This window comes from Erinaceus europaeus, chromosome 8 (assembly GCF_950295315.1).
Source record: "Erinaceus europaeus chromosome 8, mEriEur2.1, whole genome shotgun sequence".
In the NCBI taxonomy this organism is placed as follows: Eukaryota; Metazoa; Chordata; class Mammalia; order Eulipotyphla; family Erinaceidae; genus Erinaceus; species Erinaceus europaeus.
This window is the reverse complement of record NC_080169.1, coordinates 76,229,940-76,253,334: the sequence shown is the minus strand read 5'-3', so window position 1 is coordinate 76,253,334 and position 23,395 is coordinate 76,229,940. Positions and strand designations below refer to the sequence as shown.

General features: G+C 39.0%; 2 pseudogenes; both read left to right on the top strand.

Moving 5' to 3' along the window:
* The first annotated feature begins 289 nt into the window (after window positions 1-289).
* LOC132539726 (hydroxysteroid dehydrogenase-like protein 2) lies at window positions 290-8,171 on the top strand (annotated as a pseudogene).
* Window positions 8,172-8,284: 113 nt separating this feature from the next.
* LOC103118145 (large ribosomal subunit protein uL24-like) lies at window positions 8,285-21,680 on the top strand (annotated as a pseudogene).
* The last annotated feature ends 1,715 nt before the right edge of the window (window positions 21,681-23,395 follow it).

Genomic DNA, 23,395 nt, shown 5'->3' with positions numbered 1-23,395 from the left:
GTTCTTTCTCTCCTATCTTTCAAATAAATAAATAAATAAATAAATAAAATCTTTTAAAAAATCACCCACAAGAGAATGCAAACTATAGTGTCTTTCCAGTTCTTGAACTTTACTAAAATTAAACTTTCATTTCTAAACACCTAGATCTCCCAGGTTATTGTTTTAATCAGCATACCATAACTATGCCAAGTTTACATGCCAAAAGTCTGTTTTGGAATAAAACAACCTATTAAGCTATCCTTCTGAATGTGATCCATTTATTTGGATTTGATCCAAGAAAGACCAGGCTATGGATGAGGGATCTGAAGAATTTGGGTTTAAATGTGACATGATGGAGAACGAGGACTTAAAAGACATCATTCCTTTTGGGGGGTGTGGGTGTGGGTGTGGGGGAGGGCTAAGTGTTTTTGGTAAATAAGCTGTTGGTACTTAAGTAAAATTTTTTCAGTTTTCTGCAAAACACTCTCACCCCCAACCTGGATCTTCCTCCATCATCAGGCACCAGGACTTGAAAGCAGTCCCCACTCCACCCCCGCTGCACTTCAGTTCTTTATTTTGCTGAAACACACCAAACCCAATCAAAAGATGTCATTCTTTTATCAACTCTATCAGAACCACCTGAAATGTTGACAGAAGGGACGTAACTGCTTATGAGTACCTGAATAACCCAGGCATTGAGTTAGAAGCATTTACAAATAGATTTAAATTTTTTTAATTATTTATTAATTTATTTTCCCTTTTGTTGTCCTTTTTATTATTGTTGTAGTTATTATTGTTGTTGTTATTGATGTCATCGTTGTTAGGACAGAGAGAAATGAAGAGAGGAGGAGAAAACACAGAGGGGGAGAGAAAGACAGACACCTGTAGACCTGCTTCACTGCTTTCGAACCGAGCCCCCTGCAGGTGGGGAGCCAGGGGCTGGAACCAGGATCCTTATGCGGGTCCTTGTGCTTTGGGACACCTGCGCTTAATCCGCTGCTCTACTCCCTCATTTACAAATATTTTACAAGCCGATTGCAGCAAATTCTAGTTTCCAAAATTATTAAAGAAGCTGTGCTAGTGTTAACACAACAGTGTTAATCAGATTCTATGCTCATTTCCACTTTAAAAACATGAGCAAATTGAGTTTGTAAGAGGTTAAGTAACTTTTGCCCAAGGTCATACAGCAGGGATGAGTCAGAATTAGTATTTAAATGCTGTTCCAAAACCACAGTTCTGCACTCTGCGATATCTTTAGATTAGAGAAAAGAAGCAAGATGACCTGGTTCAAGGTCACATGATAAGAGTGGCAGAGCTAAGACTCAGAGCCCAGGCTGTCTGATATCAAAATGCATGCTTCCCATTATACCTAACAGCTGTCTCGATCCTCTGCTGAAAATAATTCATTCTAACCTGTAAGAACAAATTCGGATATCCTGTCTCCTTTTTCTGTTTCTCTATTGTCTCTCTTTAATTCCCCCTCCACTGTTTCCTCTCACCTTTCCCTTTTCTTTTCTGTCTTCTTTCCTTTCCTTGTTTTCTTTCCATCCCCTTTCCTTGCTCATGATTCCAGCCTGCCAGTATCACTCAAAAAGGGCAAGAAGTTAGTGAGCTCTGACCTCATTGATGTAGGCATGACTTACATGGCTTCAGACTAGTTGCCAGTTTGATTTTAAACCTGTTAATAACTGAAAAAAATTAAATGTTTATCTCATGAAATGACTGTATGATTCATTGTTCTGATTGCGGTGACAAAGGGGCATTTTAATTTTTCATTACAATCAGCTTATTGACCAATTAGACCAGATCGGTATGCACTTGCTGAATTAATTGTTTAATGATTTGACTAAGGGTTTGGTTATTGACGTGGTATTCAGGTTAAACAAGTTACATAGATTTACCTTTAGGTCAGATCACAGGAAGCCTGTAGGCACAAAAATAAGCTGCCAACCCAGTTCCCGGTTCAAGGAGAGTTTGAGTTACTAAAATACCCAAATTCTTTTCACTAAAGGCATTTATAGACAGCATCCATACTTCAAAGACATCAGAAAGCTTACAATTTTTTTTTTGATACAATAAAAGAAAAAAAGGGGATGAGGTGAGGGGGTGGGAGGCTGACACTACTACAGCTCTGACCTTGATCTTCTTCTCTTATCAATCAGTTCATTCTATTTCTTACCTCTAAATCCCATTTCTTGCTGACGATTTTCCATTATCTGTGTCTCTAGAAAAGATCCTCAACTGGTATTTCTAATTTTCTCTTCAAACTCTCTACCTGGCTATTCCTCATGTATCATAAACGCAACCAGAGATAAATACCTAAACCTTTTCTCAAGCAATTCTGTTAGTAGCATTTCTCAACTACATAAATTGAAATGTTTAATTCACTCTTGAGTTCTCTATCTCCTACTCCATAGTTAGTAGGTGTATAATTTCTGGTTATTTATGGTAAGATTATGTCCTCCAGATAGTCATATTTCTCTCTTTTTTTTCTCCCCCCTCTCTATCTTTTTAATCAAAGTTATATTTTATTTATGTATTTAATATAAGCTCTGGCTTATAGTGGTGTAAGGCTCTAGAGAGGTGAGGCTCTGGGTCACATTAGTGAAGTCCTTTGGCCAGGGAGTTTAGGATGACATCATATTAGCATCTGCAATTTGCTGTCTGAAAGGCAGGTAATGATCTGAAGCAGGATAAAATGTTTAATAAATAGGAATAAAAAATAGGAATAGAACAGGTGATAACAGGAATTCTAGGGTGGTAAGAAGCTAGAAAGACTATTTTAGGTATAATTTCTAGGGGTCCATGACTTTAGTAAAATTTTTTGTGCTTGACAATTAACATGGAGGTGAACTAAAAATATTGTCTGAGATGTAGTCAGACTTAAGAATAGAACTAGAAAGCTGGATTAAGGCAAACAGTAGCTCAAAAACTTGAAGAGAATATATACATACAATTAGCTTTACCACATCAATCTGACTCATGTCCCATGTATATTCATATTTAGCCTGTAAAACTTAGTTCCTGTCAGTCTGAGCTATCAGTCCATAGTCACAGCTGGGAACATTCTAGGCTGCTTTCATTTCAGGACCAATCTTCCTTGAGTAGCACCTTAGGTGCTTTTTTTTGTTTGTTTGTTTTGTTTTGTTTTTTCCCAGATCGGCTCTGGTTTACAGTGGTGCAGAGGATTGAACCTGGGACTTCGAAGCCTCAGGCATGGCAGTCTGTTTGCATAACCATTATGCTATCTACCCCTGCCCGAGTAGCATGTTAGGATGACTAACCCAGACTCCCTTGGGAGAGTGAGGTAATCTCTACTGTTGCTAATTTATATGGAGGACAAGATCCTAACTCCCCATCTCCAGGGGGGAGAACCTCACAAGCAGTGAAGCAAGTACTGCAGGTATCTCTCTACCTCTTTCCTTCTCTATCTCCCCCTTTCCTCTCAATTTCTCTCTGTCCTATCAAATGAAGGAGAAGGAGGAGGAGGAGAACAGGAAGAGGAAGAGGAAGAAAGAATAAGGAGAAGGAAAAGGAATAAATGGCCTACAGGAGCAGTGGATTCATCCTGAAGGCATCAAGCCATAGCATAATCCTGGTGGCAGTGAAAGGAAACAACAACAACAACAACAAAGATATATGGAGGGTCCAGATGGTAGATTAATATTAATACAATAAACAAAAATTAAAAATCATGGATTTTAATAACATGCAGATTTTAGAGAGCATTGAACTACAGTGATAAGAAAAATTATATTGCAGTATAGGACCCAGAGAATCACTTCATTAAATATCCCTAAAGAAGGACCTTTCCTCCTTTAATGGATTTCTCTGAAGATTCAAGACACAGGATATGTGATCAGTGTAGCTGAAATACTTTGACATTTTTGGACCAGGTTAAATAAAGGCAGAGAAAATTCCTTTTATTTATTTAAAAATTTTTATTTATAAAAAGGAAACACTGAGTGGTCTGGGAGGTGGCTCAGTGATCAGGCTTTAGACTCTCAAGCATGAGGTCCTGAGTTCGATCCCCAGAAGCACATGTGCCAGAGTGATGTCTGATTCTTTCTCTCTCCTCCTATCTTTCTCATTAATAAATAATAATAATTATATATATAATATATATAATATATATATTATATATATATATATATATGGGAGTCGGGCAGTAGTGCAGTGGGTTAAGTGCACATGGCACAAAACACAAGGACAAGAGCAAGGATCCCAGTTTGATCCCCCAGCTCCCCACCTGCAGGGGAGTCACTTCGCAAGCAGTGAAGCAGGTCTGCAAGTGTCTATCTTTCTCTCCCCCTCTCTATCTTCCCCTCGTCTCTCCTTTTCTCTCTGTCCTATCCAACAACAATGACATCAATAACAACAACAATAATAACTACAACAATAAAACAAGGACAACAAAATGGAATAAATAAATATTAAAAATAAGTAAATAAAGGAAACACTAACAAAAACCATAAGATAAAAGGGGTACAACTCCACACAATTCCCACCGCCAGAACTCCATATCCCACCCCCTCCCCTGATAGCTTTCCTATTCTTCATTCCTCTGGGAGTATGGACCAAGGGCCATAATGGAGTGCAGAAGGTGGAAGGTCTGGCTTCTATAATTGCTTCCCTGCTGAACATGGTTGTTGATAGGTCGATTCATACTCCCAGCCTGTCTCTCTCTTTCCCTAGTGGGACAGGGCTCTGGGGAAGCGGGACTCCAGGACTCATTGGTGGGGTCATCTGCCCAGGGAAGTCTGTTTGGCATCATGTTAGCATCTGGAACCTGGTGGCTGAAAAAAAAGTTAGCATATAAAGCCAAATTGTTGACTAATGGTGAGCGTAAAGGCTGGAATAGTGCAGATGAAGAGTTGGGGGGTCTCCGTTTTGTAGATAGTTAGTAGTCCTATTTTAGTCATATTAGCCCATTTAGTCATTTAGCCCATGACTATACACATTTTTTTTTTCCCTGAGCCTGACATCTGATATGCAGGTGGATCCAAGTTATTGTTTGGGGAAATGATGTCATGGCTGGAAAAAGGACCAGAAAACTGGATCAGGGAAGAGAGTAGCTCCCAAATATGGGAAAGGTGTATAAATACTGTTGATGATAAATCCCATTGATTTGATCTGATCTGGGGCCCATATTCAGCTTAGAAGCCTATGTGACCTCTGCATTCCTGTAGATCAGAGCTCACATTCTGTGGTCATGAGTAGGAACCTTCCAAGCTGCATCAATTTCAGGACCCATCTTCCTCAGGTGGAACACAGAGTATGTTGTTCAGCCTCCCTTTGGAGGATGGAACATGGAAGAGAAAATTCTAACTAAAGGTAATAATAAGATTAGAAACTCACTAAAATCTACTACTGAATAAAGTTCTAAAACTGAAAATGAAACTGCTATGCCAGGTCTCTGTCCATTTCAGAAGCCAGTGTCAAAGGTGACATCAGGGAGTGTGGACAGACCAAGGTTCAAAGAGCTATAAGCAAATTTTTCAGTTATACTGACACTTAAATTACTATGTAAATGGTATGTGATATATATATATTTAAATTAGATTTTTAAAATTTATTTATTTATTCATGAGAAAGATAAGAGGAGAGAAAGAACCAGACATCACTCTGGTGCGTGTGCTCCCGGGGATCGAACTCAGGACCTCATGGTTGAGAATCCAATGCTTTATCCACTGCACCACCTCCCGGATCACACGGTAAGTGATATATTTTATAAATCATTTGTAGCTTTATCTTCAAGGTTCTTGGAGATAAGTATAGGAAGAATATTAGATTTTATTATCTGGTAAAATAATAAAAACAGTTGTTATAACAGAGATATCATAGCAATAGCCTTAATTTGTATATGAATTTTTAAAAATATTTACTTATTATTTATTCCATTTTATTACCCTTGTTGTTTTTTTATTTTTGTTGTAGTTATTATTGTTGTTGTTACTGATGTCATCGTTGTTAGATAGGACAGAAAGAAATGTAGAGAGGAGGGGAATGGAACCAGGATCCTTACGCCAGTCCTGGCGCTTTGTGCTGTATATGAGGTTTTTTTCATTTTATTTAATTTTATTTAAGCGAGGCAATAGATATCATCTAGTTCCATGCTATTATTCAAGATTAAAATGGAATACTACCTAATCTTACAAAAAGAATGAGAAACTGGTTTTAAATCTGAAGTGAATCTGATAACTATCATGTTTTTAAGTCCCACACTTTATCTACTGCACCATCTCCTGGGATACTGATAGGAAATCAAAAGAAAAAAAAATGATACTGCTGACTAAGTGGTTTTTCCAGAGGTTTAGCTATTGAAAGAATAACTACTGCCACACACCTTTGTAGAGAATTAATGTTTCTGGGGCCTGGTCAAATGCATGAATTACAGTGTTTAAGGACCCAGGTTCATGGCCCTGGTCCCCACCTACAAGGGTGAAAACTTCAGGAATGATGAAGCAGGGCTGTAGGTGTCTGTCTCTCTCCCTATCTCCCCCTTACCTCCCAATTTCTGTCTCTAACCAATAATAAATAAATAAATAAATAAATAAATAAATAATTTTTTAAAAGAAGGATGAAAAAAAATGAATGTGACAGAAACAAAACCCAAGCCTTCAGAGTGGTCCTCTTCTGTTTTTTTTTTTTTTTCTTCCCTTTATTGGGGGTTAATGTTTTACATTGGACAGTAAATACAAAGTTTTTAAAATTTCTTTATTGGGGATTAATGTTTTACAGTTGATAGTAAATACAATAGTTTTTACATACATAACATTTCTCACTTTTCCACATAACAATACAACCCCCACTAGGTCTTCTGTCATCCTTTTCCAGGACCTGTACTCTCCCTCCCACATACCCCAGAGTCTTTTACCTTGGTGCAATACCTCTTCTGTTTTTTGCCACTGACATTCATCTATGGACATCACACCACCCAGTACCAGTAGCATGTACAGGTTTTTTTTTTTTTAAGATTTTATTTATTTATTTATGAGAAAGATAAGAGGAGAGAGAAAGAACTAGATATCACTCTGGCACATGTGCTGCCAAGGATCGAACTTGGAACCTCATGCTTGAGAGTCCAAAGCTATATCACTGTGCCACCTCCCGGACCACAAATGTACAGTTTTTAACCACAGGTCAGAGCCACTGCATTAGAAAAGTTGTTACATTAAAGAGAGAAAAAGGTAGAGCAAATGTTTTTATATTGGTGAAGACCACCCAGGCACACTATTTTCTATTGAAGAAATAGAGGCAGCTGGAGGAATGGTCTTGCCAAGAGTTGCTGTCAATCATGAACAGCAAATTAGTAGTGCAGTGAAGAAAGCAGTCCAGAAATGTGGAGGAACTGCTATTTTGGTGAATAATGCCAGTGCTATTATCTTCACCAACACATTGGAAACACCTACAAATACAGTGGATTAAGGGGGAAAAAAAGAACTAAGGGAGGTAGGAAGCTGGGGATATGGGACTTTGGTGGTGGGTGTGGTGTGGAATTGTACATTGTAATTTTATAATCTTGTAATTAACTATGAATAACAAAATTTATTTAAACTGAAAAAGAGGGGGAGATTGGATGATGAATGTCAACACCAGCAACAAGTACCTAACATCAAAAGTTTATATTCCTTATTTGAAAAATAACGACATTGCTCATAGCCTCAATCTCAGTTCACCACTATATCTAAATCCAATGGAGTTTAATCAGTGCTGTGCTTATATCATTGCTAAATATGCTATAGATAAGGTCCTTCTGATTATGTGTAGGTTTTCTTGAATGACAGAAGAATTTGAAGGTGAAATAGAAGCCAACGTATTGTGAACTAAAACAGCCACACACACTGCTGCTACGGGCATGCTGGGAAAAACTGGTGTTGAAAGTCACAGCAGAGAAGTTGAAATCATTCCAAATGCTGCTGCACATGTGATTGTCAACAAGCTAACACGATTTACTGGAAACTTTATTTTTATTTATTTTGTCATCAGTGGGGCTTCATCATTCCAGCTGACTCTTTTCCCTCTTCAGATAGAGAGGCAAAAAAAAAAAAAAAAGAAAAAAAAAAAGCAGAGCTAGAGAGTGAAAAAGACCAACAGCACGGATGCTTCCTCCAATGCAGTTCGGGCTGGGCTTCAACTTGGGTCACATACATGGCAAAGCAGCTCACTATCCAAGTAGACTATTTTGCTAAGCCTGGCTGACTTTCTGTTTGATGAAGTTATCTTAAATTAAGGAGGAATAAAAAGTGGTGATGTCTACCAAACCAGGCCAGATTTCTTGGTTGCCAGATTTCTTCTCAAGTGAATGAACACTCAGTGGAGTTACCAAGAAAATGGAATTACATGGTGCTGCTCCAGAATTGAAGAAGAGAAGCTAATGTCACCTTCAAAAGCATGTTCCAGAGTTTTGAAAGAAGTATTCTGGATTGTTAAGGAGTCTCTCAGTGAGGATGTTGCTAAAATCACTGAAGCAATATATGTGTTTGGACTGTCAGGTGAAGGTGGTCTCCTGATCACCTTCAAAACAAGGGTGGGGTTGTTGGAGATCAGGCAGATATGGTGCTGGGTATGTTTACTGAAGATTTTGTAAAAATGTTTCCAGGGAAATTAAAATCAATATTGATAGTCATGTCAGGCAAGTTAAAGGGATCATGGCTATAGCAAACAATTGGGGGAAGTTAACAAACTAGAGTGAATGCCAGGCTGTGAAAGAAAATTCAAAATTATGTCAGTGATTAAGTTAAAAAAATAAAGAGTTGAGGCTGGGTGGTGGCACCTGGTTGAGCATACGTTACAATGCACAAGGACCTGGGTTCGAGCCCCTAGCCCCTACCTACAGGAGGAAAGCTTTGCGAGTGGTGAAGCAGGGCTGCAGGTCTCCTCTCTCTCTTAAATTATTTTTTAAATATTTTATCTATTTTAAAAAGACCAGAACATTGCTCACCTCTGGCTTATGGTGGGATTGGCACCTTTGGAACCTCAGGCATGCAAGACTTTTGCATAACCATTATGCTATCTCACCAGTCCTGGTTTGTTCCCTCTCTATAACCCACTTCCCTCTCAATTTCTGGCTGTCTCTATCCAATAAATAAATATAGTGGTTTTTTTAAAATTAATTAATTAATTAGTTTTAATTTATATCTTTATTGGGGAATTAATGTTTTACATTCAACAGTAAATACAATAGTTTGTACATGCATAACATTCCCCAGTTTCCCATTTAACAATACAACCCCCACTATGTCATTTATCATCCTTCATGGACCTGTATTCTACCCACCCACCCACCCCAGAGTCTTTTACTTGGGTGTAATATGCCAATTCCATTTCAGGTTCTACTTGTGTTTTCTTTTCTGATCTTGTTTTTCAACTTCTGCCTGAGAGTGAGATCATCCCATATTCATCCTTCTGTTTCTGACTTATTTCACTCAACATGAATTTTTCAAGGTCCATCCAAGATAGGCTGAAAACGGTGAAGTCACCATTTTTTACAGCTGAGTAGTATTCCATTGTGTATATAGACCACAACTTGCTCAGCTACTCATCTGTTGTTGGACACCTGGGTTGCTGCCAGGTTTTGGCAATTACAAATTGTGCTGCCAAGAACATATGTGTACACAGATCTTTTTGGATGGATGTGTTGAGTTCCTTAGGATATATCCCCAGGAGAGGAATTGCAGGATCATAGGGTAGGTCCATTTCTAGCCTTCTGAGAGTTCTCCAGACTGTTCTCCACAGAGGTTGGACCAATTGACATTCCTACCAGCAGTGCAGGAGGGTTCCTTTGACCCCACACCCTTTCCAGCATTTGCTGCTGTTACCTTTTCTGATGTATGACATTCTCACAGGAGTGAAGTGATATCTCATTGTTGTCTTGATTTGCATTTCTCTGACAATCAGAGACTTGGAGCATTTTTTCATGTGTTTCTCAGCCTTTTGGATCTCTTCTGTGGTGAATATTCTGTCCATGTCCTCCCCCCATTTTTGGATGGGGTTATTTGTTGTCTTGTTGTTGAGTCTGGCAAGCTCTTTATATATGTTGGTTATTAAACTCTTATCTGATGTATGGCATGTAAAGATCTTCTCCCATTCTGTCAGGGGTCTCTTGGTTTGGGTAGTGGTTTCTTTTGCTGTGAAGAAGCTTTTTAATTTGATGTAGTCCCATAGGTTTATACTTGCCTTAGTCTTCCTTGTAATTGGATTCGTTTCATTGAAAATGTCTTTAAAATTTATGCAGAAAAAAGTTCTGCCAATATTTTCCTCTAAGTATCTGATAGTTTCTGGTCTAACATCCAAGTCCTTGATCCACTTGGAATTTACTTTTGTATTTGGTGAAATACAGTGATTCAGTTTCATTCTTCTGCATGTTTCAACCCATTGTTTCCAACACCATTTGTTGAAGAGACTCTGCTTTCCCCATGTAATAGTCTGGGCCCCTTTGTCAAAGATTAGATGTCCATACGTGTGGGGCCTCATTTCTGGGCTCTCAATTCTATTCCACTGGTCAGTGTGTCTGTTCATGTTCCAGTACCAAGCAGTTTTGATGACAATGGCCCTATAATACAGTTTGAAATCTGGGAGTGTGATGCCTCCGGTTCTGTTCTTTTTTCTCAAGATTGTTTTGGCAATTCTAGGTCTTTTCTGGTTCTAGATAAACATTTGTAGCATTTTTTCGGTTCTCCTTAAAAATGTGCTTGGGATCTTGATGGGGATAGCATTAAATTTGTAGATGGCTCTGGGTAATATATTCATTTTGATGATGTTGATTCTTCCAACCCATGAACATGGAATATCTTTCCACTTCTTTGTGTCTTTTTCAATTTCTTTGAGTGGTGACTCATAATTTTCAGTATACAAGTCTTTCACTTCTTTGGTTAGGTTTACTCCTAGATATTTTATTGTTTTTGTTGCTATAGAAAAAGGAACTGATTTCTGGATTTCAATTTCTTCTAACTTAGTGTTTGCATAGAGGAATGCCACTGACTTTTGAATGTTAATTTTGTAGCCTGACACATTACTGTATTGCCTGATGATTTCCAAAAGCTTCTTGCTGGATTCCTTAGGTTTTTCCATGTATACTATCATGTCATCTGCAAATAAGGAGAGTTTGACTTCTTCTCTTCCAATCTGTATGCCTTTAATTCCTTGTTCCTGCCTGATTGCTATGGCAAGAACTTCCAACACTATGTTGAATAGTAATGGTGATAGTGGGCAGCCCTGCCTAGTACCTGATCTGAGTGGAAATGCTTCCAGTTTTTCACCATTGAGTATGATGATGCTATTTCTTGTTTCCTAATGTGTGCTTGTATAGCAATGAACTTCCCTCTTAGAACTGCTTTAGCTGTGTCCCAAATATTTTGATAGCTTGTGTCTTCATTTTCATTGAACTCTCAAAACATTTTGATTTCTTCCTTGATTTCCTCTTTGACCCAGAAGTTGTTAAGAAGTGTACTGTTGTGTTCATTTTGGCACTGTTACTAATCTTTTGTTGATTGCTAAGTGTTAGTTTAATTCCACTGTGGTCTGAGAAGATGCTTGGGATGATTTCAATGCTCTTGAATTAGCTGATGCTGTCTTTGTGGCCTAACATATGGTCTATCCTTGAGAATGATCCATGTGGATTTGAGTAAAATGTATATTCCAGTTTCTTGGGATGAATGACTCTGAAAATGTCTAATAGTTCTAGTTTATCTATCTCTTCATTTAGCTCCCTTATGTCTTTATTGATTTTCTGCCTGGATGATCTGTCAAGTTGAGAGAGTGGGGTGTTGAAGTCCCATGCTATGATTGTGTTACTGTTAGTAAAGTAAAGAGGAAGTGGATACCATGAACATGCCCATCACAGCTAATGAAATTGAAACAGTTATCAAAAATCTCCCCAAAAATAAAAGTCCTGGACCAGATGGTTTTACAAGTGAATTCTACAAAACCTTCAAAGAAGAACTAATACCGCTACTTTCAAAAGTCTTCCAGAAGATTGAAGACACTGGAATACTCCCTGCCAGCTTCTATGAAGCCAACATCACCCTGATACCAAAAGCAGACAGGGACACAACCAAAAAAGAAAACTACAGACTACTAGCTCTTTCAGTAGAAGTTTGATGTATTTAGATGGCTTCTCATTGGGTGCATAGATGTTAATAATTGTTAAGTCCTCTTGATTGAATGAGCCTCTGAGCATTAAGTAGTGTCCATTCCTATCTTTTTTTATCTTATCTATTTTGAAGTTTATCATGTCAGATATGAGAATAGCTGTTCCTGCCCTTTTTTGTGGGCCATTGGCTTGTATGATAGTTTTCCATCTTTTCACATTAAGTCTGTGTTTGTCTTGTTGAGTTAGGTGGGTTTCCTGTAGACAGCATATTGTTGGGTTGTGTTTTCTGATCCATCTTCCTACTCTGTCTTTTAATAGGTGAATTCAGGCCATTGACACTTATTGATATCAAAGATTGAAGATATTTTAACGCCATTCTTGTAGAGTTTTAGAGTGTTTTGATATATGCCCTATTTGTGGTGGTCTGGTTGTTTATAGGAGACCTTTCAGAACTTCTTTCAGGGCAGGCTTGGTGATGGTTGCTTCCTTCAACTGTTGCTTGTCTGAGAAGGTTTTGATGCCTCCATCTAGTCTGAATGACAGTCTAGCAGGATATAGTATTCTTGGCTGAAAGCCTTTCTCATTGAGCACTCGATAGATATCTTGCCATTCTCTTCTGGTCTGTAGTGTTTGTATGGAGAAGTCTGCTGCTAATCTTATGGGTTTTCCTTTGTAGGTGACTCTTTGTTTTTCTCTTGCAGCCTTGAGGATCCTTTCTTTATCCTTATTCCTTTCCATTCTAAGTATGATATGTCTTGGTGTCTTTAGGTCTGGGTTAATTCTGTTTGGGACCCTCTGGGCTTCTTGAATTTTTATGTCTTTGATGTTGTCTAGACTAGAGAAATTTTCAGCTATTATGGCCTGGAAAATGCTTTCTTCCTCTCCTTCTCTTTCTTCCTCTGGTATGCCAATAATGCATATATTTTTTTCTTTTGAAGTCATCCCATAGGGCTCTGTTGTTGTTTTCAGCATCTCTTAATCTCTTTTTGAGATCTCTTACTTCTTTCTTTGTTGTCTCTAATTCATCCTCAATCTTGCTAATTCTTTCTTCAGCCTCATAGATTCTATTCTCTCTGCCCTCTACTGTTTTCTGGAGTTCATCTATTTTGTTGCCCTGCTCTGATACTGTTTTAGCTTGTTCAGCTAGTTGCATTCTTAGCTCAGTGATTTCAGCTTTCAGCTCTCTAATAACCATGAGATAATTAGTATTTTCTTCCATATTCTCATTTGTTGTTCCTGCATTTCTGATTACAATTTTTTCAAATTCTTTACTCACTCCTGTTATTATTTCCTTAGCTAATGTTTGGATGTTGAACTCGTTATTTTGTGCTTCACCCTCTGGAGGACTTTTAGTTGGACTCTTGTCCTGGTTTGATTCTCCAATATATCTTCTTGTTGTTTTAACCATTTTATGTATTATGTTATGAGTTTCCTTTATCAGTACTTTTCAAATTATTGATCACTATTGCCTGGATTGACTTGTGTCTAAGTAAGTTAATTAAAGGGTTCATGGTGGTATAACACTGGCCGCCAGCTATAGACCAATTGTCTCCTCTCCGTGTGTTACAAACTCCTTGAGAGGCTGCTTCTGTCACGTATGTCTCCTCTTACAGAGAAATTCCTATCACCCACCCAAGCTAGTTTCCACCCAGGAAGATCTACCTGTGAACAAGCCCTGGCCCTCTCAACTTACATTGAAAATGGATTCCAGAAGAATTTAAAGACAGGTGCTGTCTTTGTTGATCTCACAGCAGCCTATGACACGGTCTGGCACCGTGGTCTCCTAGTCAAGATCTCAAGATGCCTGCCTCAATGGGTGGCTAACACTATATCGTTTCTTCTCCAAAACGGAAGATTCCGGGTGCATCTGGGTGACAAGTCTAGCAGATGGAGACTTGTCTCAAGTGGCCTTCCCCAGGGCTCTGTTCTGGCTCCTACGCTATTTAATATTTATATCAATGACCTTCCAGAAACTTCTTCACGGAAGTTCATCTACGCTGATGACATCTGCTGTGCAACTCAGGCATCCAAGTTTTACATCCTCGAGGAAACACTCACAAAAGACATGTCTCTAATATCTGATTACTGTAAAAAATGGCGACTAATCCCTAGCACTGCAAAAACGGTATCATCTGTTTTCCATCTACACGATGCCTCAGCCTCGCGTGAGCTTAATGTGCAGCTTGGCGATATGAGAATCCGGCATGAAGCCCAGCCAGTCTATCTTGGCGTTACTCTCAATTGCACTCTGTCATTTCACGAACATCTCATAAAAACTGCAGCAAAGGTGGGCGTGAGGAATAACATCATTGCAAGACTGGCCAGCTCCTCATGGGGTGCGAGCGCTTCCACACTACGATCATCATCTCTGGCATTATGCTATTCCACTGCAGAATACCGTGCCCCAGTATGGTTCCATAGCCCCCATGTCCACTTGGTCAATTCCAAATTTTATTCCTCCATGAGGATAATTTCTGGAACCATCCGTTCCACCCTGGTTCCATGGTTGCCAGTTCTTAGCAACATCGCCCTACCAGATATTTGTCGGGATGCGGCATCATCTAAGTTTATTTCCCACATCTACGCTCGACCGGACCTGCCAATATATGCGGATATCTTCGCCCACCCTGTCCAACACTTGACGTCTCATCATCCAATCTGGTCCCCTACGCCTACACTGAACTTCTGTGTTCCAGACTCTTGTTGGCAGACAAGACAGAGTTGGCAGTCAGCTGAGGTAAAGAACAAACACCTCATCACAGACCCCTGCAAGTGTCAACCCGGTTTTGACCTAGCACGTTATGATTGGGCCCTCCTCAATCGCTATCGAACAGGCCATGGCCGGTGAGCCGCTGGGGAGCCAGAGACGACCTGAACTGCCCCTGTGGCTACAGACAGACTATGACCCACATAGTCAATGACTGCCACCTCTCCAGATTCAAAGGAGGTCTCAAAACTTTACATCAGGCTCAACCTGATGCTGTTGACTGGCTACGGAAGAAGGGCAAACACTAGTAGTAGTAGTAGTAGTAGTGGTGGTGGTGTAAGTTAACAGTTATTTCAATCCCTGAGTTGGAGCTCAGTGGTTTAAAAGCCTCTTTCTTTTTTTTTTTCCCCCCCTTCCCTGTAGGCTATGGGAGCCTGAGGGTTTTTTAACTATCAATAGGCTTCTTAGCTTAATCAATGACTCCTGACCAAGAGATAAAGCAGGGTGTGGCAGAGATAACCCAGTGGTTATGCAAAGAGACGTTCACAGCCCCTCAGCTATGCCACTGAGGTATAGGTCTTCTGGGTTTCCTGGTTAGATCTCTGTCCCCTGGTGTCCCTCCCTGTAGCTGCTCCAGATTCTGAGGGTAGTAGCAATGGAGACTCAGAGTTGCACTTGGTGAGTCTCTGGGGAGTCCTCTCCTTCCTTAAGCTGTCCCCTTGTTGGTGGAGCTGACTGGAGGTGGTGTCTCAACTGATAAACTGCTGAACTGTTAGCAGTCACTTAATCTCTCCTTAAACCCCTCTCTCCTCTCTGTCACCAGCCACACGTGTTTGTACTCACCGGTGATTTACTGGGTTCCTGTGGTCATTCTAGTCCTGTCTTGTTTCGGTCCCGGGTTGTCTCCTTTGGTATTTCTAGTTGATCTGGGAAAGGAGAGGAGAGGAGAGAAAGTGATCTGCTGCTCGTAGCTCCGCCTCTGGAAGTCCAATTTCCTTGTTTTTTTTTTTTTTTTAAAAGGTAGAGTTCAGTGGTCTGGGAGGTGGCTCAGTGATAAAGCTTTGGACTCTCAAGCATGAGGTCAAGAGTTCGATCCCTGGCAGCACATGTGCCAGAGTGATGTCTGTCTCTTTCTCTCTCCTCCTATCTTTCTCATAAATAAATAAATATATATATATATATATATACATATATATATATATATATTTTTTTTTTTTTTTTTAAAGGTAGAGTTCAGTCCAATGAAACAGCCCACTTTGCCATGTGCACTAACCAGGTTTGAGCCCAACCACCACTACACTGAAGAAGCTTTGATGCTGTTTTTTTTTTACTTGCTGCCTCAACCGAGAGAGAGAGAGAGAGAGAGAGAGAGGTGAGAGAACTCAGCAGTCAAAAGCACTCCCGTGGCAGCCAAGTGCTTAGTGCATACTACCTTTCACCCTCATAACAAATGAGTACATTTATAAGATAGTTGTCATTGTTTTTTTTTTATAACAAATACAAAACTAATAGGCAGCAGAGTTAGCAAACTAAAATTAATTTCTTTATGTTGTAGCATAACTTTGTTAAATCTATTGATGTGTTTGATTGTTACCCCAAATATTATGTTGTATTTTTTACCCCAAATACCCTAAGTATCATGTTGTATAATTTTCTTTCAGGTACATTTAACCTTCTCTGGAGAGCACCTAAAGTATATGAGGGACTTGGATGATCTAGGAAGTTGTCAGGGGTGTGAGTTTAGAATTGTTATAAGAGAGTTGAAAAGAAAAAGAAAGAGATAGTTAATATTCAATCTCTGATCTCCAAAGTTGGATTTTCCATTCCTTTGTAAGACAAAAGACTTAAAAACCTGATTGTGTCAATGGGGAAAAGGATTTTTCTAAATTGTTTTTATCTCCTTTTTGCCTATTAAGAACTGTTTCTGGTTGTTAAAAGAAAAAAAAGTAGAAGATACAAAGAAATTGGAAGATATTCTGTGCTCATGGATTAGAATTGCATCGCTTAAATGGTTATATGGGATAGGTAATGGTGAAACTGGTATAATGATGTACTGCCACATGGGAAGAACCATGTTTGAGTCCCTGCAGGGGGAGGGGAGCTTCAAGAACAAGACAGCAGTGCTGTAGGTGTCTCTTCTCTCTGTCTCTCTACTTATATCCCCCCACCAAAGAAACAACAATTTCACTCCTCAGACCTGCCTTCAGTTCCCAAATAATTCTCCTGGAAAAAGAAAATAAGCATACTCATCTGAATAAATCTGTATTGTATATACTTATGTTCATAGCTACACAATTTGTAATAGCTCAAGCTTGGAAGCCAACTATGTGTCCAACAACAGATGAGTGGCTAAGAAAGTTGAGGCACATGCAGACAATGAAATACTACTTAACTACTAAGAATGGTGTAGTCACCTTCTTCACCTCATCTTGGATGGAGTTTGAAGGTGTACTATTAAGTGAGATAAGCCAGAAAGCAGATGGATTTGGGATGATCTCACTCCTGGGAAGAACTTAAGAAACAAGAATAGAAAGGGGAAACACAAAATAATACTTGGACTGGTAGTGTATTACACCAAAGCACATAACTCTGAGGAAAGAGGGCAGAAATGGGGTTAGGGCATACCATGATGGACTTAATTTGGGAGTAAGACTGTTTTGCGGACATCTATCCTGATGAGATGAGAACTTGTACCTATGGGCTAACAATTATACTATAAACCGTTAACCATTTGATTAAAAAAATAAAGAATGAAAAGGGGGAAAATGGGCACTGGGAATGGTAGAATTTATAGGCACCAAGCCCCACTGATAACCCTGGTGGGGTGAAAACAAAAAATAAACAGCCCTATATTCCCTAAAGCAACATACAGATCAATGTAATCTCTACAAAAATACCAGTGACATTCTTTTTTTTTTGTCTCCAGGATTATTGCTTGGGGCTCAGTGCCTGCACTGAATCCACTGCTCCTGGAGACCATTTTTTTCTAATTTTGTTGCCCTTGTTGTCATTGATATTGGATAGGACAGAAAGAAATCGAGAGAGGAGGGGAGACAGAGAAGGGGAGAGAAAGACAGAGGCCTGCAGACCTGCTTCCCTGCCCATGAAGTGACCCCCCTGCAGGGGGGGAGTTGGAGGCTAGAACCAGGATCCTTATGCAGTTCCTTGCGCTTTGTGCCATGTGCACTTAACCGCCTGTGCTACTGCTCTACCACCTCCAATGACATTCTTCACAGAAATAAAACAAAAAACAATGAAACATTTTCTTTAAAACCACAGAAAACCTTGAATTATAAAAGCAATCCCCAGAAGAAAGAATATAATAGATGTATCATACAATAATATGAATAAATGTTACTGCAATAAGGTTTTAGTATTTACTCATTACTTAGAAGGGGAGAGAGAAAAAGAACTGGAACATCACTCTGACACATCAATGCTATGCCCATGAAACTCGGGACGTCAGACTTGCAAGTCTAACACTCTACCATAGCACTACCTCCCCAACTACTATCTTCTTTTCCCTTTTTCTTTTCCCACTTTATTGGGAGGTTAATGGTTTACAATACAGTTGTTGACACAGATACAAACTCTCATCTCTCCACAGGAATTGTTTGCAAGACACTCTCTACTAATGGTTTACAATATAGTTGTTGACACAGATACAAACTCTCATCTTTCCACAGGAATTGTTTGCAAGACACTCTCTCCCCCAACTTTGGTCTACATGTCTTACTTTAGATGTATTGGCCTATTTAGAGAATTCAGATAAACAAAGTCTATTAGAAGGAGAGACCAGAACGCCTTCAAGTTGATGTTTTGCATACAAGTTGAGACATTAGAACTAAGTGAGAGTTTCATTGTTCCTTGGAGTCAAGGATATAAGAGAAGTACCTACCATTCATATGCTTCCTAAGAGGCTAAGGAATTGTATCCATTGTACTGTAGACCATTAACTCCCCATAATAAAATGATTTGAACAAAAAAAGTTAAAAATAAACAAATGGAACTTCAAACTAAAAAACTACACAGTGAAAAAACTACCATAAAAATACATATTCTACTGTAGTGGAAATTATATTTACAAATCATGTATCTGATAAAATATTAATGTTCAAAACTCATTGAAAAGGGGGGGTGGGTGGTGGTTACCAGGTTGAGCACACACATGTGCAAGGACCCAGGTGGGAGCCCCTGCTCCCCACCTACAGGGGAGATATTTCTTTTTTTTTTTATTTTTATTTATTTATTTTTGGATAGAGAAAGAGAGAAATTGAGGAGGGAGGGAGAGATAGAGAGGGAGAGAAACAGACCTGATTCACCACTTGTGAGATATTTCATAAGCAGTGAAATAGGTCTTCAGGGCTCTTTCTCTCTCTGTCTTTTTTTTTTTTTTTTTTTTAATGATAGTGCTGCTCGGCCCTGGCTTATGGTAGTGCAGGGGATTGAATCTAGGACTTTGGAGCCTTAGACATGAGAGTCACTTTGTATAGCCATTATGCTATCTACCCCTGCCCTTCTCTTTCCCTCTCTATCTTGGCTTCCTCTCTCAATTTCTCTGTGTCCTATCAAATAAAATAAAAAGAAAAGGAAAAAATGGCCACCAGGAGTGGTGGATTCATAGTGCAGGCACTGAGCTCCAGCAATAACCTCAGTGGCAATTAAAAAATAAAAATAATAAAACAGGCAGAGTATTTGAATACACAATTCTCCAAGGAAACTATATAGATGATCAAACAAAAGGCACATGAAAGATGTTCAGAGACAGAAGGATAGCTCACCTGGATAGTGTGCTTGCTTCTGTCATGTGCAGGGCCCTGGTTCTTACCCAGCTCCCACTGTACTGGAGGAAGCTTTGATGTGGCAGTATTTCTCTCTTTCCCTCTGTCTCTATCTTAAAAAAAAAGTTGGTTTGGAATGGTGGAGCCCCAATGATGACAAAAAAAGAAAAGAAAGAAAGAAAAAGAGAAAAGAAACCAAAGAGTGAAGAGAGAGAAGAGATATCTATCATTTCCTATTATTAGGAAAATGCAAATAAAAACAAGATATCATCTTACACCTATGAGAATAAGTTATTATCCCAAAGATAAGAAACAGGTGTTGGCCAGTGACAGGTCAACAGGGCAACCTCAGCCTTCAGCCACTCTATTTCTAGATGTCAGTAAGGTCTTCCCAATTAGAGACACCTTTTAGACACCATGTAGATTCAGACCGTGTGCCTTTTGCTCTAGCTGAGATACATAAGAGATAAACTCAAAATTATCACACTTTCTTCAAATGCTTTAGGCCCCAGAGTACAAGCCTGCTAGATAAACTTCTGATGAGCTGAATTTACATACCTATCAGAGAGATTTAACACTTTCAGACCACTTATAAGGACAAAGGACAATTTGTGGGTTTCCCCCTGAACCCTGCCCCTGTTACTCTTTAAGAACAAAATCTTAGATTTGAACTTTTTAAAAAAAAAAAAGAATTAAGGCAGTATTAAAAATAATAATGGTGACACAAGTCTTCACCCAGTGTGAATCCCTTAGTCATCTAGGCTCTCTTAAAAAGATTAAGTTGGGGAGTCAAGTGGTAGCACAGTGAGTTAAGCGCAGGTGGTGCAAGGCGACAGTGTAAGGATCCTGGTTTGAGCCCCCGGCTCCCCAACTGCAGGGGAGTCACTTCATAGGCCGTGAAGCAGGTCTGCAGGTGTCTGTCTTTCTCTCCCCCTCTCTGTCTTCCCCTCCTCTCTCCATTTCTACAATAACTACAACAATAATAACTATAACAAAAATAAAACAACAAGGCCAACAAAAGGGAAAAACAAAACAAACCAAAAAAATAAAATAAAAAAGAAACAGGTGTTGGAGGGAATATACAGAAAGAAAATTTTCACTATAAATTAATGAATGTAAACTAGTGGACCCATTATAGAAATCAGTATGGCTATTTCTCAAAAAATTAAAAGTGGAAACTCCATAGAGTTCAGTTATACCACTTCTGGGTTTTTACACACAAAAAAGTTTGAAAATATAAATTTGAAAAGATAAATGTGCCTCTGTGATCCTTATAGCATTATTCACAGGAGCAAAAATTGGAAATAGCTTAGGTATCCATTGATAAATGGTTAGATAAGATGTGTTGTGCATATGAAATGAAATACTACCCAGCTGTTTTTTTTTTTAAAGAAAACCTATTATTTTAAACAACATGGATATACCTAGGGGATATTGTGTTTAGTATAATGTTATAAAAAGACTAACACCCTGGCGGTCATCGCCTGAGCTCCAGCGGCCAAAATGAAGTTCAACCCCTTGGTGACTTCTTTTTTATTTTATTTTATTTTATTTTATTTTATTTTTTATTTTATTTTTTTTTTTAACAAAACCATAGGGTAGGAGGGGTACAACTCCACACAATTCCCACCGCCCAATCTCCATATCCCACCCCCTCCCCCGATAGCTTTCCCTTGGTGACTTCTGACTGGAGCAAGAACAGTAAGACTTATTTCAATGCCCCTTCACACATTCACCGGAAGACTATGTCTTTCCCTCTCTCCACAAAGTTGAGACAGAAGTACAATGTTTGCTCCATGCCCATCCGAAAGGATGATGAAGTCCAGGTTGTTTGAGGTCACTACAAAGGACAGCAGATCGGCAAAGTAGTCCAAGTTTACTGGAAGATATACATCATCTACATTGAGCGAGTGCAGTGAGGGAAGGCAAATGGCATAACCGTCCATGTAGGCATCGAGCCCAGCAAGGTGGTTATCACTAGACTAAAACTCGACAAAGACCGCAAGACGATCCTTGAACATAAAGCCAAGTCTCGCCAAGTAGGAAAGGAGAAGGGCAAATATAAGGAAGAAGCCATTAAGAAGATGCAGGAATGAAATCATTTTATATGCAACTTTCATTTAAAACTGCTAAATGAAGAACCACTTGCATGTGTGGTGCTTTGGAAGTACTCATTTGCAGGGGATTTTAAGTGCCTGCTATCCAGAGGCCTGCCATCCTTATGTTATGGTTTAATTCCACAACACAATGGAAAATGCTGTTGAAATAAAAAAAATTTTTTTAAATGACTAACATCCTTTGATTACACTCATATTTGGTATGTAAAGTAGCCAAATAAATGAACTAAATAAAGTAAATTTATTTAAAATCTAAAACAATTTTTTTCAAATAAATATATTGTAATTTTTTAGTATTATAATTTTTTATTTTAAGCATTAATTATCTGTTATCACAAGTTTAGAGATCATATTCTTTTTTTTTTACAAAGTTAAGTATATAATAATGGATGAAATATTGGAAAACAATGATTTTTATTTATTTAATGATTTTAATATATTTAATATTCTACACAATTCAAGTATATTTTAAAAGTTTTTTTTCTTCTTTTATAAAGAGGACTCTGGAATCTCAGAATGTGAATTGGTCATGAGGCATTTTTTTTAATTTTTATTTATAAAACGGAAACACTGACAAAAACCATAGAATAAGAGTGCTACAACTCCACACAATTCCCACCACCAGAACTCCATATACCCTGATAGCTTTCCTATTCTTTATCCCTCTGGGAGTATGGAACAAGGGACATTATGGAGTGCAGAAGGTGGAAGGTCTGGCTTCTATAATTGCTTCCCCGCTGAACATGGGCATTGACAGGTCAATACTCCCAGCCTGTCTCTTTCTTTCCCTAATGGGACAGGGCTCTGGGGAAGCAGGGCTCCAGGACTCATTGGTGGGGTCATCTGCCCAAGGAAGTCCGGTTGGCATCACGATACCATCTGGATCCTGGTGGCTATAAAAAGAGTTAACATATGAAGCCAAACAAATTGTTGACTAATCATGAACCTAAAGACTGGAATAGTGCAGATGAAGAGTTGGGGGGGGTCTCTGTTTTGTAGATAGTTAGTAGTCCTATTTTAGTTATATTCCAAAGGGCCCATGACTATACTAGTTTTTTTTTTTTTTCTTTTCTGAGCCTGACATTTGATATGTAGGTGGATCCAAGTTATTGTTCCAGGAGATGATGTCATGGCTGGAAAAAGGAACAGAAAGCTGGATCAGGGAAGAGAGCAGCTCTCAAATATGGGAAAGGTGTATAAATATTGTTGATGATAAATCCCATCGATTTGATCTGATCTGGGGCTCAAATTCAGCTTAAGAGCCTATGTGACCTTTGCATCCCCGTAGATCTGAGCTCACATTCTGTGGTGATGAGTAGGAACATTCCAAGTTGCCCCAATTTCAGGACTCATCTTCCCCAGGTGGAACGTATCGAGTATGTTGTCTAGCCTCCCTTTGAAGGATGGAACATTCTCTACCATTGTTGATCCAAGTTGAAGGCAAGGTCCTATGGGGGCCCACAAAGGGGTCTATTGTGTTGCTCCTGATAGAGATGACCGGTAACAACAGAGAGAAGAATTTATTTGAGGTCTAGGCCCATCATGTTTGTTTGGGAATCTCAAGACTCCCCAGCTTGCACCCCAGCTGATGGAGTGGCCTGATATTGACTAAAGAGTCATCATTAAAGTATGCCAGTCTCTTGCCCTTATTCAGCTTTTGCATTCCTTACTTTGATAAAATTATTTTTGGAGTGAGTGAGGGAAGTATAATAGGAGG